Consider the following 13706-nt stretch of genomic DNA (forward strand, 5'->3'; position numbering starts at 1 on the left):
ATTATGTTGGAACCCACGTGAAAAATTGTTTTCCTGCAATCAACTGTTCGTTAGATTAAATTAGATATATTGTGCCCTGTACTAAGTCACAATGACTCAGTTAGCCCCAGCATATTGATAAATTCCAATATACTTCTACGCACAATTGAGGCAATGAGACCCCTATTTGGAAATATGGATTCAACGTCTTCATCCTACGTATGTGCAATTCACACAATAAGCTAGGCACATGTTATATAAGGGCTTCTTGAGCGTACAATGGCCAGTGTAGAAGTCGGCAAGTAGCCTAATTTTTTGACTTAAGATGTTGATTACACATTTAAACATTTTAAGGGTGTAACCAACCATTGGCAACCGGGCATGACGCTTGCCTTGGACTTGTTGCCAGTATTCGAGCAGTTGGTATACCACTTGATTATAATATTCCTAAGCAGTAGCACGAGAGCGGAATCGTTCCACTCGGAATTATTGCTGAGAGTAACCTTAAACTCCTAATCAAGTTTACACAATTGGTAATGCAAAATTGCACGTATGCTAGTCCCATTAATAACTGAGTAACCAGATTGCAACACTAGGGTTGCCAAGTCCCAAAAGGTAAGAGGTGACCTACGTAATATTAATTTTGTTCAATAAATATATGGCTATCAACATATATTTTTTAAGGAAAATTATAAGTTATATCATATGAATTGGATTTGAAGGCATATGCCACTAAGTTTTCATCATTTCAAAAGGTCACTGCATTAATACACTTATAATTTCCAGTTTGTTTATATATATGTAGGTGTGTGCGCATTTGTAAAGTGCAGTGATGCATAAAATTTTGCACTACAACCTTAAATGATGAAAGTAAAAACCACCCACACCCCTGCAGCTGGCACTACTTTTCAATTTCACAATCTTTTTGTTTACTTTTTCACATTAAATGAGAGCTTTTCGCTTTCACACACACACACACACCACTACAAATGTTACTTTTCACTTATACATATATGCGCATGCGTGTGTGTGTGGTCGCGCTCTTGCAAACTTTAAGGTCATTTACAGTTGTTCAGCAAAAATTACCCAGAAGCTGCTATGGCGCTGAACCCGCTTACTCAGCTCAGCCCAGCTCAGCGCCGCAGCGAAAATCAACTTCACTCTACCTTTAATTAGAGTGCCACGGGGGATGCGGTGGCGGAGTTAAACAGTGCAAATTATATGCCATTTCAGTGGTAAAAAGCAAACGTAGCATAATATCAGGCGCAAGGCGTGAGCTCAAGTTTGTGTAAAATCATTTGCGCATGAGCGCATTTGTTGAAATAATACTTATTTTATGTGTGTGTGCTGTGTGCATGTGTATGTGCAAGTGGCAGCAAGCAGGTGCACCTTAAGGGAATTGAAATATTAAAAATTTAAATGAAATAGTTGGAAATTAAGAGTGACTATTTAAAAGTAATAGCTAGCAGTTAGTAGTTGGGGGCAATTTTTATTTCATCAGCAAGTCAGAGCGCGGTTACATGTGGGCCAATGGAGCGCTGAAAGGTTTATTTAATATTAAAATAAGTTAATAAATATTTAATGAGTTCAGCTATAAAAGATAACAAGTTAATTTTTTTTTATAAAACTCACCAAACCAGAAAGGTTAACAAGTCAAACTTTGGAACTCATACTCTCGTATATAATGAAGAACTAGTGCCGCAATGACACTGTCTACTCAAAAAGTACAATGTTACTAGGGTAGATGACGCTGACATCGTCGGAATTAACCTTAAAACAACCTTAACGTAGCTTAGATAGATGAAAATTGCTGAAGAAGCTAAAGGCTATATCAAAAGCTGAGTTTACGAAGTGATTTGTTAATTGAAAGAGGCACTGGTATAAGTGAATATAAAAATTAACGAAATAGGTTTGACTTATGGTGAAGGAGGGTAAGACAAAGTACTCAGAAGCTACTACAAGATTCCTTCAATTTTAGAAACTGTCAATTTTAGCAGCTATAAATTTGTGGAGGGAATGATTTTAACAACCTCGGCACCAGCATAAGGCCACCAAAAATCTATGCTTAGAGAACAAGCGTAGGATAACTCTTGCTAACAGGTGTTATTTTGAGGTCGGTAAGAAAAATTCCTCTTTCGATGAACGAAGCGTGATTAGAAAGCACTCGAGAGACTTTTCCTCCGCATATATCTAAGAAAGTTGATGAAAATTACAAGTCAAGCGGTCAAAACGTTTCGAAGAAATTTTCCTCATCGCTCATATCTCAAAACTTTTTGGCGAATAAACTTAAGGTATTCGGAAAAAAATTTCAAATATTTCATTATTCATTTCGGCGGCTTTCTGAATTCTTAAATGTACGCCTCAATTTTCAAGTATTCTTTATGCTCTCCATTGCTGGCTTTATTCATCAACTTCCAATTAGATATCACGTAGATAAGTTTTGAAATTTAGTCATGATCTTTGTCTTATCCTTCTTTCAATAACTTGCCTCCATTCTGAAGGCTTCTAATTGTCTCTGTTCTGGAGAGACACACCACGGCTATTATCTTAAGTTCTTGGCGCTTCTATAAATCGATTTTTTTTTCTACTTCCAGTACTTTATTTCTACTTCTATATTATGCTAAGGATAAGGACTAAAAAATTAGAAGCTTCACGAATATTACAATTACATATTCATCCTAAGTATCCACCCTTGTAAGCACTGTTGCTTAAAGTTTAGCAAAACCATTGAAGAACCATAAAACTTGACTTGCACTGCTCCATTTAAACTGAGCACTCAATTCGAAACTTTCTCTAGTTTATTATAACTCTGGCTGTTCCACAATCTAGCGAATGGCGCTTCAAAAATGAAGCGAAATAGAAAAGCCACGTCAAAGTCGATTTAAAATTGAAGCAATGTTCATCGTTTTCTTTGTTTACACGTGGAGTGCTTCAATGTAAATTTATTGCACAAGGTCAAACAGTTTATAAGCAAGTAAGGAATGGCTAAGTTCCGGTGTAACCGAACATTTCATAATCTTGCGACATATCAGAATCAAAGACAGATAAATTCTTATATGTGCCTAAGGTTCATTAGTTATATTGGATCTAGGACAAGTTTTTACCTGATGTCATTAATTTTAAACAAAAAATTGTCTATTAGGCAAATTGTCTATCATCCCATCCGATTCAATTGATTTTTTCCATACGTGCCTATCATTCTTAGAAAAGGAGTCTCAACGAATTTATGGATTATATCGATTTCGATGAAAAGTTTGGAACTTTGATCAACATATCGGTTTTAAATGATAAGAAAGCAGATCTGAGAGGCACTATTGGCGCAAAGTTTTATCTGATTAATTTATTGGTGCTTGATTTGCATATAGGAAAGTAAGAGAATCGGTTGAATGTAAAATTGTACTATATGGCAAAACGAGATGGCTGCAGTCCGAGTTTACTAACTTTCGTACTGGAACAAGAACATTTCAAGATAATATTTCTAAGTAATATTAGACAATAAATAAATAAATCCTGATATATATATTTTCATCAAAATCTTGGCTCCTATAAAGATCTTTTGTGCCGTCCCAGTAAAAAATTCAATGAGTCAGAGACATTTAGTTATTTAGTTATTGAATTATCTCACTTTTAGTAGAACCATTATAAGGGGAGTGGTCGGAGTTATTATCCGAAATCATCCATTTTGACAGTGTGAAGCAGTTATTCGGATTATCCTGACCATTTACATATGTACATATGTATGTATATATAACCATATATGTAACCCGATTACAGGTCTTTAGGTGATGCAAACAACCTTTAGATAAACAATCCAAGTATTACTTTATAGCAACATTCTCTGGCAGTCTGCGGAAGTTCTAATCAGTCTCTACCTATTTGATTTAGACGACGTTAAGTTGAAAATCTTTGTAGTCGTTTTTTTTTTTTGTATCTATGACAGAATAGGGCTGATCCACAATCGCCGAATTTTACAGATATTCGTGCTTTGTGTTACCCATAAACTGATAAAAGTGGATAACCAGATCCTGATAGAGTGACGAAGTGATTCGAACAGACCGCAAATTTAATAAGACGGTTAAAATCATTCCCATCGCTGGTTTGTCAAAGGGGTGTTTACAAAGTTGATTCCAAATATTTAGTCGCACCGCATATGAACCTATTCGACAACGTCTAGTCACAACACTTATAACTGCGGCGAGATTGACTGTGCTAAGTGATAGTAATTCGGTGGAGTTCTTCGGTATAATCTGCTCTCATTCCTTGCAATCATATGAATGAGGAGTTCATGTTCCCAAATATCTTTAATGACGCCATTGTTTCTAGCTCCATGGAAACGTTTTAATTTAGAAAGGCCTCATAAACTGTAATCTATTAGACATTCTGCATTTCTAATCCAAAGCTGAAAGTTTATAGTATCTTCTAAAAATATTGCGTCACAAATAAAAAAAGATAACTTTTCTTATTCATTTTACAACACTCCACCTACTTTATTAATTAATTGCACACTTCAAAGTTGCAATGCTGCCGCACTCAACATGCAGAATGCAATGCGAAGAAACCGTAAATTTTTAAGATGTATAAAAATACGTATAAAATTCTTCTTCAACAGGCAACATAGCACACAACAAGAGTCGCATCAGTCAGAGATCAAAGCAGCCAATTACTCAGGCTGCAGAAAATAAAGCAGAAAAACCCTCGTACTTAGAGAGTAACGTGTGCCAAATGTGCCACGAAGACCAAGTTTGTAGCGCACGAAGGAAACAACGCATTTAGCGTCTCAACCCAACTAAATGGAATTCAACTCGATGGCATTGCCGGCGTCGTGAGAACGGCAAATTCGTTAAGCTACAAGCGCACCGCGTATAAAGAGGAACACAAGTGATGGCACTATGATAGAGCAGCGACAGGTGGCAAAAGGGTGGAAACTGTATTGTAAGTTTTTCCTTCGAATCATTTAATAAATCGTCAAAAGAGGCGATAACGCGCAACGCGATAGCCAGGTGGCTGGCTGCCTTCAAGAGGCGTAAGCTTGAATGGCCGGCATATAGAAATATTTTTATGAAATTACATATATTTTATTGGGAAATTGTTGAGGGGAGTGTTATTGCATTGGTTGCAGGTTGCAGGTTGCATGTTGCATCATAAACATATTCGTCGCCTCTTTGATTTCGCGGTCGTTGCGGCAATAACTTTGATGTATGGCGTTTGCTTGGTGTTTGTGGCATGCCACTATTTCAAAGCGTTGACAACACTTCCTGTGCGCAAGAAACTGTTTTCTCAGACTTGCTTTAATTAGAGCAGTTCATTACGTATTTTGGTCTGAAAAAAATATTAAAATATTTCTTCAACTTTATGCTGCATATAATTAATATGTAAGCTTAAGAAACCGCGATTATGGCTTTTGTCGATGAAAACTTTTTAATAGAGCATAATTTGCAGCATTAGTTTAGAAAACTCTTAAATAGACTCAGAAGTGATTATAGATTATCTTTTTTTTTCAGATAAATCCGGAATAAATGTTCGATAAGGTCTAACCTAAAGATCTATCCGTGAAGTAATATCTATTTTCGATCTGTAGGTAAAATTATTTGGAGGATGTAGTCGTATGTAGAAGCTCACGCAAGTGAGGAAAGTTCTCTGAACGCCATTCACTCGGGTGTGGCTACATAAAGCTCAAGCAGCTCAAGACTTCCGGTCTTTGACCAAGTATGTTCTGGATAGCCAAAGAACATCCGTTTGAATACGAGCTAAAGTGAGAAGGTGAAACCCAGGGTTTTGCGCTGGGAAAGAATAAAACAGACCGCGTTTGTGTTGTCTATGCCAATAAAGAAGAAGAAGACAACATTATTAAGTTGCTTCAAAAGGTACCACAATGTGGTTAAACAACACGTTTAGATTCTTCGTTACCGTTACGTTACTTCATTAATGAATAAAATCACATTCGAAGCTTGTAAATCTCAACTAAAGAATCGCTTAATACACCTTCCGCAAAAAAATTCGAATAGTGGAAGTTCTGCATATCGGTTAATTAAACACTCATTAGATCTGTGACTGCCTAATCTGCCACACAAGAGATCTTAATAGAATGAACCGAAGCTAGAATGGAAGGTTGAAGTTTTAGTCTTCTATCGGGAGCTTTCAATCTATTCAGACCTTAAGCTCGCTAAACGTGAGCTCAAAGCTTATCAAGAGTTACTTCGATAGTAAACTTGTCTCGGTTCCTGGTCACAGTGGAATCACCTGAAATTGTATAGTCGATGAGCTAAAAAGGTCACTCACACCCTCTTGTCTTCAAACACTCGGACGCTGGATCAAGGCTCAGTAGGCGTTGGTCAGCAAATATCACTTGTGGGGTTGCGATAGCCTTCTGGCAAAAGCAAACCAACCACGGAACTACAAGATTATAAGAATGTTTACATGGCTAACTCAGTGAAGCTAACGATTTCAGTGGACGCAACTTGTCAAAGTTGCAGGGAGGAAAATAAAATGAAAACATCTAGGTACTTTCTAAGTCACTGTCCAGCTTTTCTCAGATTTAATTTTAAGGATCTATGTTGCCATATTTTCTCCGAATCCCGCGAATTGGCTGTAGTAGATATTGGCCAGCTCAATTAATTTGTGGCTAAGTCTACACGCTTTGTAAATATACGACGGTCGTTTTGATCCGTTCTTAGGAGCTCTGGATATGACAAAGCACAAGTGGTTTAATGCCAAATTCATAAAATTTTGTCATTTGCATTGATTTTTGGTATGGTAAAACGGTTGATAATGAGTTCATTCGTGTTCTGGTGATATCGTCTTTTTCACATACCTAAATCTTGATGAGTGATTTATACGACACGTTTATTTAACATATTTAGAACTTTTTATCCGTAATTAAAATAATTTTGCAGGTTTTTTGATGCTTTTCCGCAAACGTGAACTGGGTTTATCATCCTCGTAGCTCATATGGCCTTTGCGGAATTAATTAAGCCATATTTTTGATTCGGAAGTCACAACCACGGAAAACACTTATAATGTTGATTTTTTTTATCATCGGTAGAAATTTTTTTATCATCAAACAATTCGGAGCCCAGCTGTCCGTATGGTCCGTGACCTCAGTATGCGGTGGTCAACAGCGAAAACATGCGCGATATCAAAATTTTTCTCAAGCCCTCCACTCCTAGCAGCACGACACAATTATAGTCGGTCTGACTAAAGACTACACTGGTAAGGAGGTTCTTATGCATCCATCTTATAATATGACATGGCACTAAGCAATTATTACCTGTTTCTGTCAATTTCACCTCTAGAGATGCTTCTGAAAATTGACTATCCTAGTATTTGCCAATAGAGGCGGGGGTTTTCACAAGAGTGCTATTATGAGATTACTTTCAAAAAGGCAACAAGTTATCGTACAAAATTGTACATATAGAGCAACTATAGACTACTATCTGATTTTGGCTCCCACAAGTCGTTTAACAATTAGGTTAGGTTAGGTTGATCGAAGATCGCACGCGGACTATTATATTTAGTATTTCGTAAGGCCATCAAAGAGAAGAACTCCTGTGTTTGAATTATAAATTAGAAAAACGCTTTATATTTATTTATATTGGCTACTATAAATTTGAAGAGGCGTTTAATTTCCATTCCCACCAGCTCGGTGGAATAGCTGAAGGTATGCGCTCCCAAGTGCTTAAATCTTGACTTACCAAACGCGGGGTAGGAAGTGTGGAGTCGTTTCCATGTCGTCTTCTTCCATGCAACTTCTGCAGATCCCCACCTTACTGCGTGGACGCCATTAGGGCAATATTCTGTTAAAAGACTCACAACTAGAGAGATGGTAGCCTCACTGAGGGTAAAGAGATCACTAGATCTTTGCTGATCGTTCCTTGTCCAAAATGTTTTTGCGACAGAGCTTATTCCGATCGGGGCCCAGCGCTAACCAAGCTTCCGCGAAGCTAAGCTATTTAGTAAGAGGATGCGGGAGCACCGATCCGCTCCCATTCTACCGATCGCGGTTCTGGTGTTATTTTTCTTGCTTGTTCATCAGATTAACACTTTCCTGCACTCATACCAATCTTATCACAAAGGCATTCGATGCTAGTGATAGCGAAGATTAGGCACTCTTTGATCAACTCTTAATACACTGTTAATGAGTTCAAAGCTAGTATCGCCGCTCTGTTCTACGAGTGAATGGTCATTTCTCTGAAGGAAGCTGCACTCCAGATCAATAAATATTCTGCTAATTTAATGGCTGTAACCTCGCCCTGGAAGACACTGCAATAGGAAGTCTGAAACTGGAGTTGATAGCTGGCTCCTGACAATAGACCCCTTCCCCAACCGCCAAGCTTCTCTGAGTCATATGCCAACTTTTGCAGCCATACATCTTCGGGCGATGTCTAGGAGCAATGTGCGCAGGATGGCGTCAAGTGCCTGAGATGGAGTGAGCCTTTGTGCACCATACATGCTGATGAGCGCCGCCCGTTGAACGCTGTCGAGTTTATTTGAAAGTGTTGTATTTTCTAAAGCCCTCCACAACATAAAGACTTCATAGAACATAATGTACTTGACTACGGAGTCGTAGAGCCCACTTTCGGAGAGACCTCACCTTTTATCAATGACTCCTCTACAGCATCCCATTATACATATGCAACCCTGACTAATATTTTTGCGACTCTTTGAGTATTATTCAAACTATATCTTAAACTTAACCGAAATAAATACTTTTTTAATGTCAACTGAGATGATTTAACATATTTTTTAATTGAATATATTACAATATTGTAAACACACGCGAAGTTATCGCTCTCCATTGCTTACATGGCCGAGGTTATTATGAAATTTACGAGTTGTCAGTTAACATTAATAATAAAAGAAGCCTCATCTGGAGAGTGTATGAAATTGCAATCATGCGCATAGTTGGTATTAAAGTTGGCGAAACAAGCAGGTAGGTCTGCCTGCACCCAAAAATTATTATCATTAAATCCTACCGACCAATCGACTCTGCCACGCCCACTTAGTTTATCTTTGATTATCTGCGTTTATGATCTCAAAACTTTTAATGACCATTTATGATTGTTTATATAAATTTTAATTTTCTTCCTACATTATGGCTTTCTTCTTGGCAAGCGCCTGCAAATACACTCGATGCGAATAGTATGTGTGCACACACACATACATACATGCGAGCCAATGCGATAACGTACGAACGTGTGCGCGCATTCGTGCACGTTTCCTCGTTCAAATCAATTTAAATTGGTAAACGCCTTTGCGCGCGCAAATTAACGCGCCAGTTCACTGTAACACCAAAAACAAATGCATGTAGTTTTGCAACAAAACCAGCGAATTTGCGATCGTTGCCGATGATTGCACGCGCCGATCGTGCTGTTGATCGTTCCACTTGACGATGACGGGATGTTGCTGATGGGTTGGATGCTGCAGGCAGTCGCTGTTGTTTTTGTTGTGACTTGGTGTCTCGGTTGTTGGATTGCCTGCTTGCGGTTGGCGCTGTTGTGTGGTGACGCGGCAAAGCAGCGCAGGTTTGCAATTATTTTTATATGCACTCATACAAAAGTGTGTAAGCATGTATGTATGTGCATGTGTTGACTTATATGAATCATAAATGCTGCTACTGCCAAAAGATGAAAGTAAAAATTGCATTTATATTTTCTGATTTCATACAATTTTCCCTCAACCGCAGCTGCTTTTGATTAAAGCGCGAAAAACGCTTGATTGCAACAAAAAAAAAATATATATATGTTTTGATCGTGCCACAGATATATGTTGCAATTATAAATACTCGTGGCGCATACATATGCATGTGTGTGCTTCGTAGTTGCAGCGCGCATCTTTATGCTTCGTTGACAGTAATGGTTGCGCGCTTCAATGAGCGAACGCTGAATTGTGGAGTAAGTGCTTTGCCATCAATAATTTTTTTTTTCGGGGCGTTGTGTCAGAAATAGCAGTGCATTCGTAATGCAATAATTTCGTTTGACTAAAACAAAAGAACGCCGTTTGTAGGCTTCCAAGCAGGAAGTTGCGATAGTAATATATTTGCAAATTGATACTTCCATAAATAATTTTTGTGGTTACATCTCTAAAGTGTGGGATGGATTCCTAATACTGTTAGAAATATTTTTGCAGAAATAGAACGTCTTATTCTTTTCTTAGAATAATACATATTCCAAGAATAAATCCTTTATTTTGTACTTTAAAAAGCACAGAAACTTCATTCGAAAGCACATTCTGTGGCATTTATTTTTTGAAGATTATCTATTACAAATTTTGATCGCTTCTAAGTCGCAGATGGTCCAGCTTTGCATGGGGTTTTTCCAAGCCCCGAATCGAAGCGGGATAGACCTTAGACTTTAAATACCTCCCCACAGGAAAAAGTCTATCGGCGTGATATGATTTTGTCTTGTTGAAAACAAATGTCGCCGAGATCACAAGATTGGGATTGGTGGCCATCTTATTTTGGACCCATTCGTGCCACACGCTGATGGTCATTCGACTTCAATTCTTACACGAGTTGAATTTTGTACGTCCGCTAATCAAGCTCAACCACCAAATTTTTTCATAAAGTGGTTGGGCACAGCTACAATTGTTGCTGGCGGATGAACATAATCGGTTCTATTTCGATATTCAGCTCCGCAACAGCATAGCTTTTTCTCGAAAGTTATAAAAAGTTGAGCGGCTGAACCTTACAGAGGCGATGTGTAAATCAAAAAATATTATCCAGGTGGAAAGATTGTGGTTTTATTAGGTTTTAGTACGAATTGATTTGACAGTGGCTATGTAACCACACTAGTATTATAATAATAACGTGGAAGAAATAACAATCCTTGACGGTTCAAAAGTTCGGTGTAGGTGCCGGTAATATAGGTACTACAGTATTTAAGAACTAGATTTCAAAGCCTTTCAATCAACTTTTTTTAACCTTAATATAGAGGGTACAGTACAATATTTAGTACAACTACTTCGGAAAATTATTGAATTTCCTTGTTTTGTACCTACGCCTTTCAGCGTGACTGTTTTTATGCTTTGTCGTTTCTGACCACTCAACCAAGAAGTCCTGTTGCCGATCTCCACGAGGATTTCCAAACAGATTTGTCAGGCCGTGAGAAAAATTAAAATTATGCAATCTCAATTTCAGTCTCAGCCACAGACTGAGTCTAATCAGTCTCAGTCTCACTATCGCTTCAACCTCAACCTCAATCTGAGTCTCTGTCGCTGTCTCTGTCTCTATTTCTGTCTCTGTTTCTTTCTTTGCCTCTGCCTCTATCACTATCTCTGTATCTCTTTCTGTCTCTGCATCTGAATCGGTATTTGGCTCTGTCTCCGTCTCTATTTCTGTCTCTGTCTATTTGAGCGATCAACTACACATTTTTGGACGGTATACTCAAAAACTATTCTGAAAATAATACTTTCATTCGTCATATTGTCATTTAAAACAAAAAATCGATGCTTTGAGATCCGTAAGTGGATATAACCTTTTAATTTATAAAATTAATAAGTCTTTAACGGAACTTTCTAAATGCCTAGAAATGCACATGTATACATTTTTTATACACACATCTCCAGCCCTAACTACCGCATAGTTACTTCTCAGGCTACCACAGCAACTGAGCACAAACTTTTCTTCCCGCTTGATCATTTTAATGACTGAGTGCACTCACATAATTGCAAGCCATTCACCAGCGTCCGTCCATACGCTAACAGGTGTACACCTACATACGCAACAAAGCACTGCCACGGCGCGCCAAGTTGTCAAGTTGGTCGCGCATGCGCAACAATTCAGTTACGAGTACCTGCCACAACGAGTAACCAATTAGAGAACTTGTTGTATGCGCAACAAATTAATGGGATTAACGAAAGACGTGAGTGGAAATATAAATGCGAAAAAACGTCAGAAAAACAGTACAGGAACAGCAACAAGACATTGTGGGAAGGAGATCAGTGGCAAAGCCATACAAGCAGACATACACACATATGTATTTGAAAACCAAATTTATGGCAATTTTGCGTGCAATGCTGCTAAATTATTGATTACATCAACTTCAGTTTTATTTACTCGTTTAGTTATCAAAACAACAGCACCAACAAATATACACACACACACTCACACACACAGAGAAAATTCAATTGAACACGTCGCCTTTGCTTTTGCTGCGCAAATTACTAATAGAAGGGGAGTTGAGAATATGGCAACAGTTATAATTATTATAGTGAGTTGCTGCAAACTTTACGCGAAAATTGAAAGTCAATAATTTGCAAAACAAACAACAAATAATAAACAACAACAAAATGCTGAGGCTAAATGCAAGAAAGCAACGCTGTAGTTACAGCAATTTATACCATATATATGTATATATATGTGTGTATGTGTAGGGATGCGTGATTGTGCGAAAGCACCAAAGTTGCATTTCAAAGTGAATTTACAACCTTTCAATGTGCCACTTATGCGCCTGACGCAGACTAGAAGTGTCTTGCAACATAGGCAAAGCAGCAGCAAATTACGCGGAAGAGGCATGTGGCATGGCGAGAGCGACAGATACACTTTGGTCGAATCGAGTAGAACACCGCGGTGGGTAAATCAGCAAATATATATTTACATAAAAGTGAAGAGTAATTTATAGCTGTTGCAATGTTCACTAGTAACCCTGCAGAGAGTTCTATCATACATTCGGCTTAAAAACATTCTGGCTGACGTGTGTTCGAAATTTCAGATGAGGATGAGGGATGAGGCCAAGTTTTGGAGCAACCTGAGGAGATTGCACTTCATACAGAAAAAACAACAGTTTGGTATGGTTGGTAGGCCGGTCCTGTTTCCTTCTGGGTACCACAAACTTCATGGAAAAAATAATTATCCTGTTCAGGGTACAAAACGTATAAAGAAATTCCATTAAATCAACCATGCTCTCTGGTTAGTTAAAAATAATTCCTCAAAAACAAAATAAAAAAAAAAAAAAAAATTTATACGAAGCAGACACAGCAACACGCAGAATCACACTTGGACTGTTAAGCACGTCAGTTTTTCTTCTCATTTTGGACCAAACCTCGTAAACCGGCAAGCGCTTTGACCCTGTCGTATGACCTTCACCGTATGAATACCTATGGAACAGTGTCCCACTATGGGACATAAGTACATTTGTGTTGTCTAAGGGTGACCTTTTACTTTTTACCCTGAAAAAGAAAGATTTCGCAATCGCACATGAACTGGTTGCTGACCAATGAACTCGAGAAGACATAATTTATTCAGAGCTTGATGCGATTTGGAAAATGGTAATCTTTCTTGTGAGCTCATTGTTAGTTCCTAGCGATTCTGCAAAGACCAAGCACCAAAACAAAACTAAAATTGAAGTATCGTAAAGATATAGTTAATGAGGTCCTACACTGGATGACTTGCTTTCACTGCACTTTCAGATTACGATGATATATACATATTTAATACCCATATTTCTGTCCTTATATCATTTTCATTCCCAGTCTTAATCTTAATCTCAATATAAGTCTCAATCTGAACTTCAATCTCAATCTCAATATCAATTCCAATCTCAGTCTCAATATAAGTCTCAATCGCAACTTTAATCTCAATCTCAATTTCAATCTCAGTCTTAGTCTCACTCTCCATATCAATCTCAATCTCAGTTTCAGTGTCAATCTTCGTCTCAGAGTCAATCTCAATCTCAATTTCAGTCTCAGTCTCAATCTCAATCTCAGTTTCAATCTTTACCTCAATCCCAATC

The sequence above is a fragment of the Bactrocera latifrons genome, unplaced genomic scaffold, assembly GCF_001853355.1.
Source record: "Bactrocera latifrons isolate USDA-ARS-PBARC rearing strain unplaced genomic scaffold, ASM185335v1 scaffold_9, whole genome shotgun sequence".
NCBI classification, from domain to species: Eukaryota; Metazoa; Arthropoda; class Insecta; order Diptera; family Tephritidae; genus Bactrocera; species Bactrocera latifrons.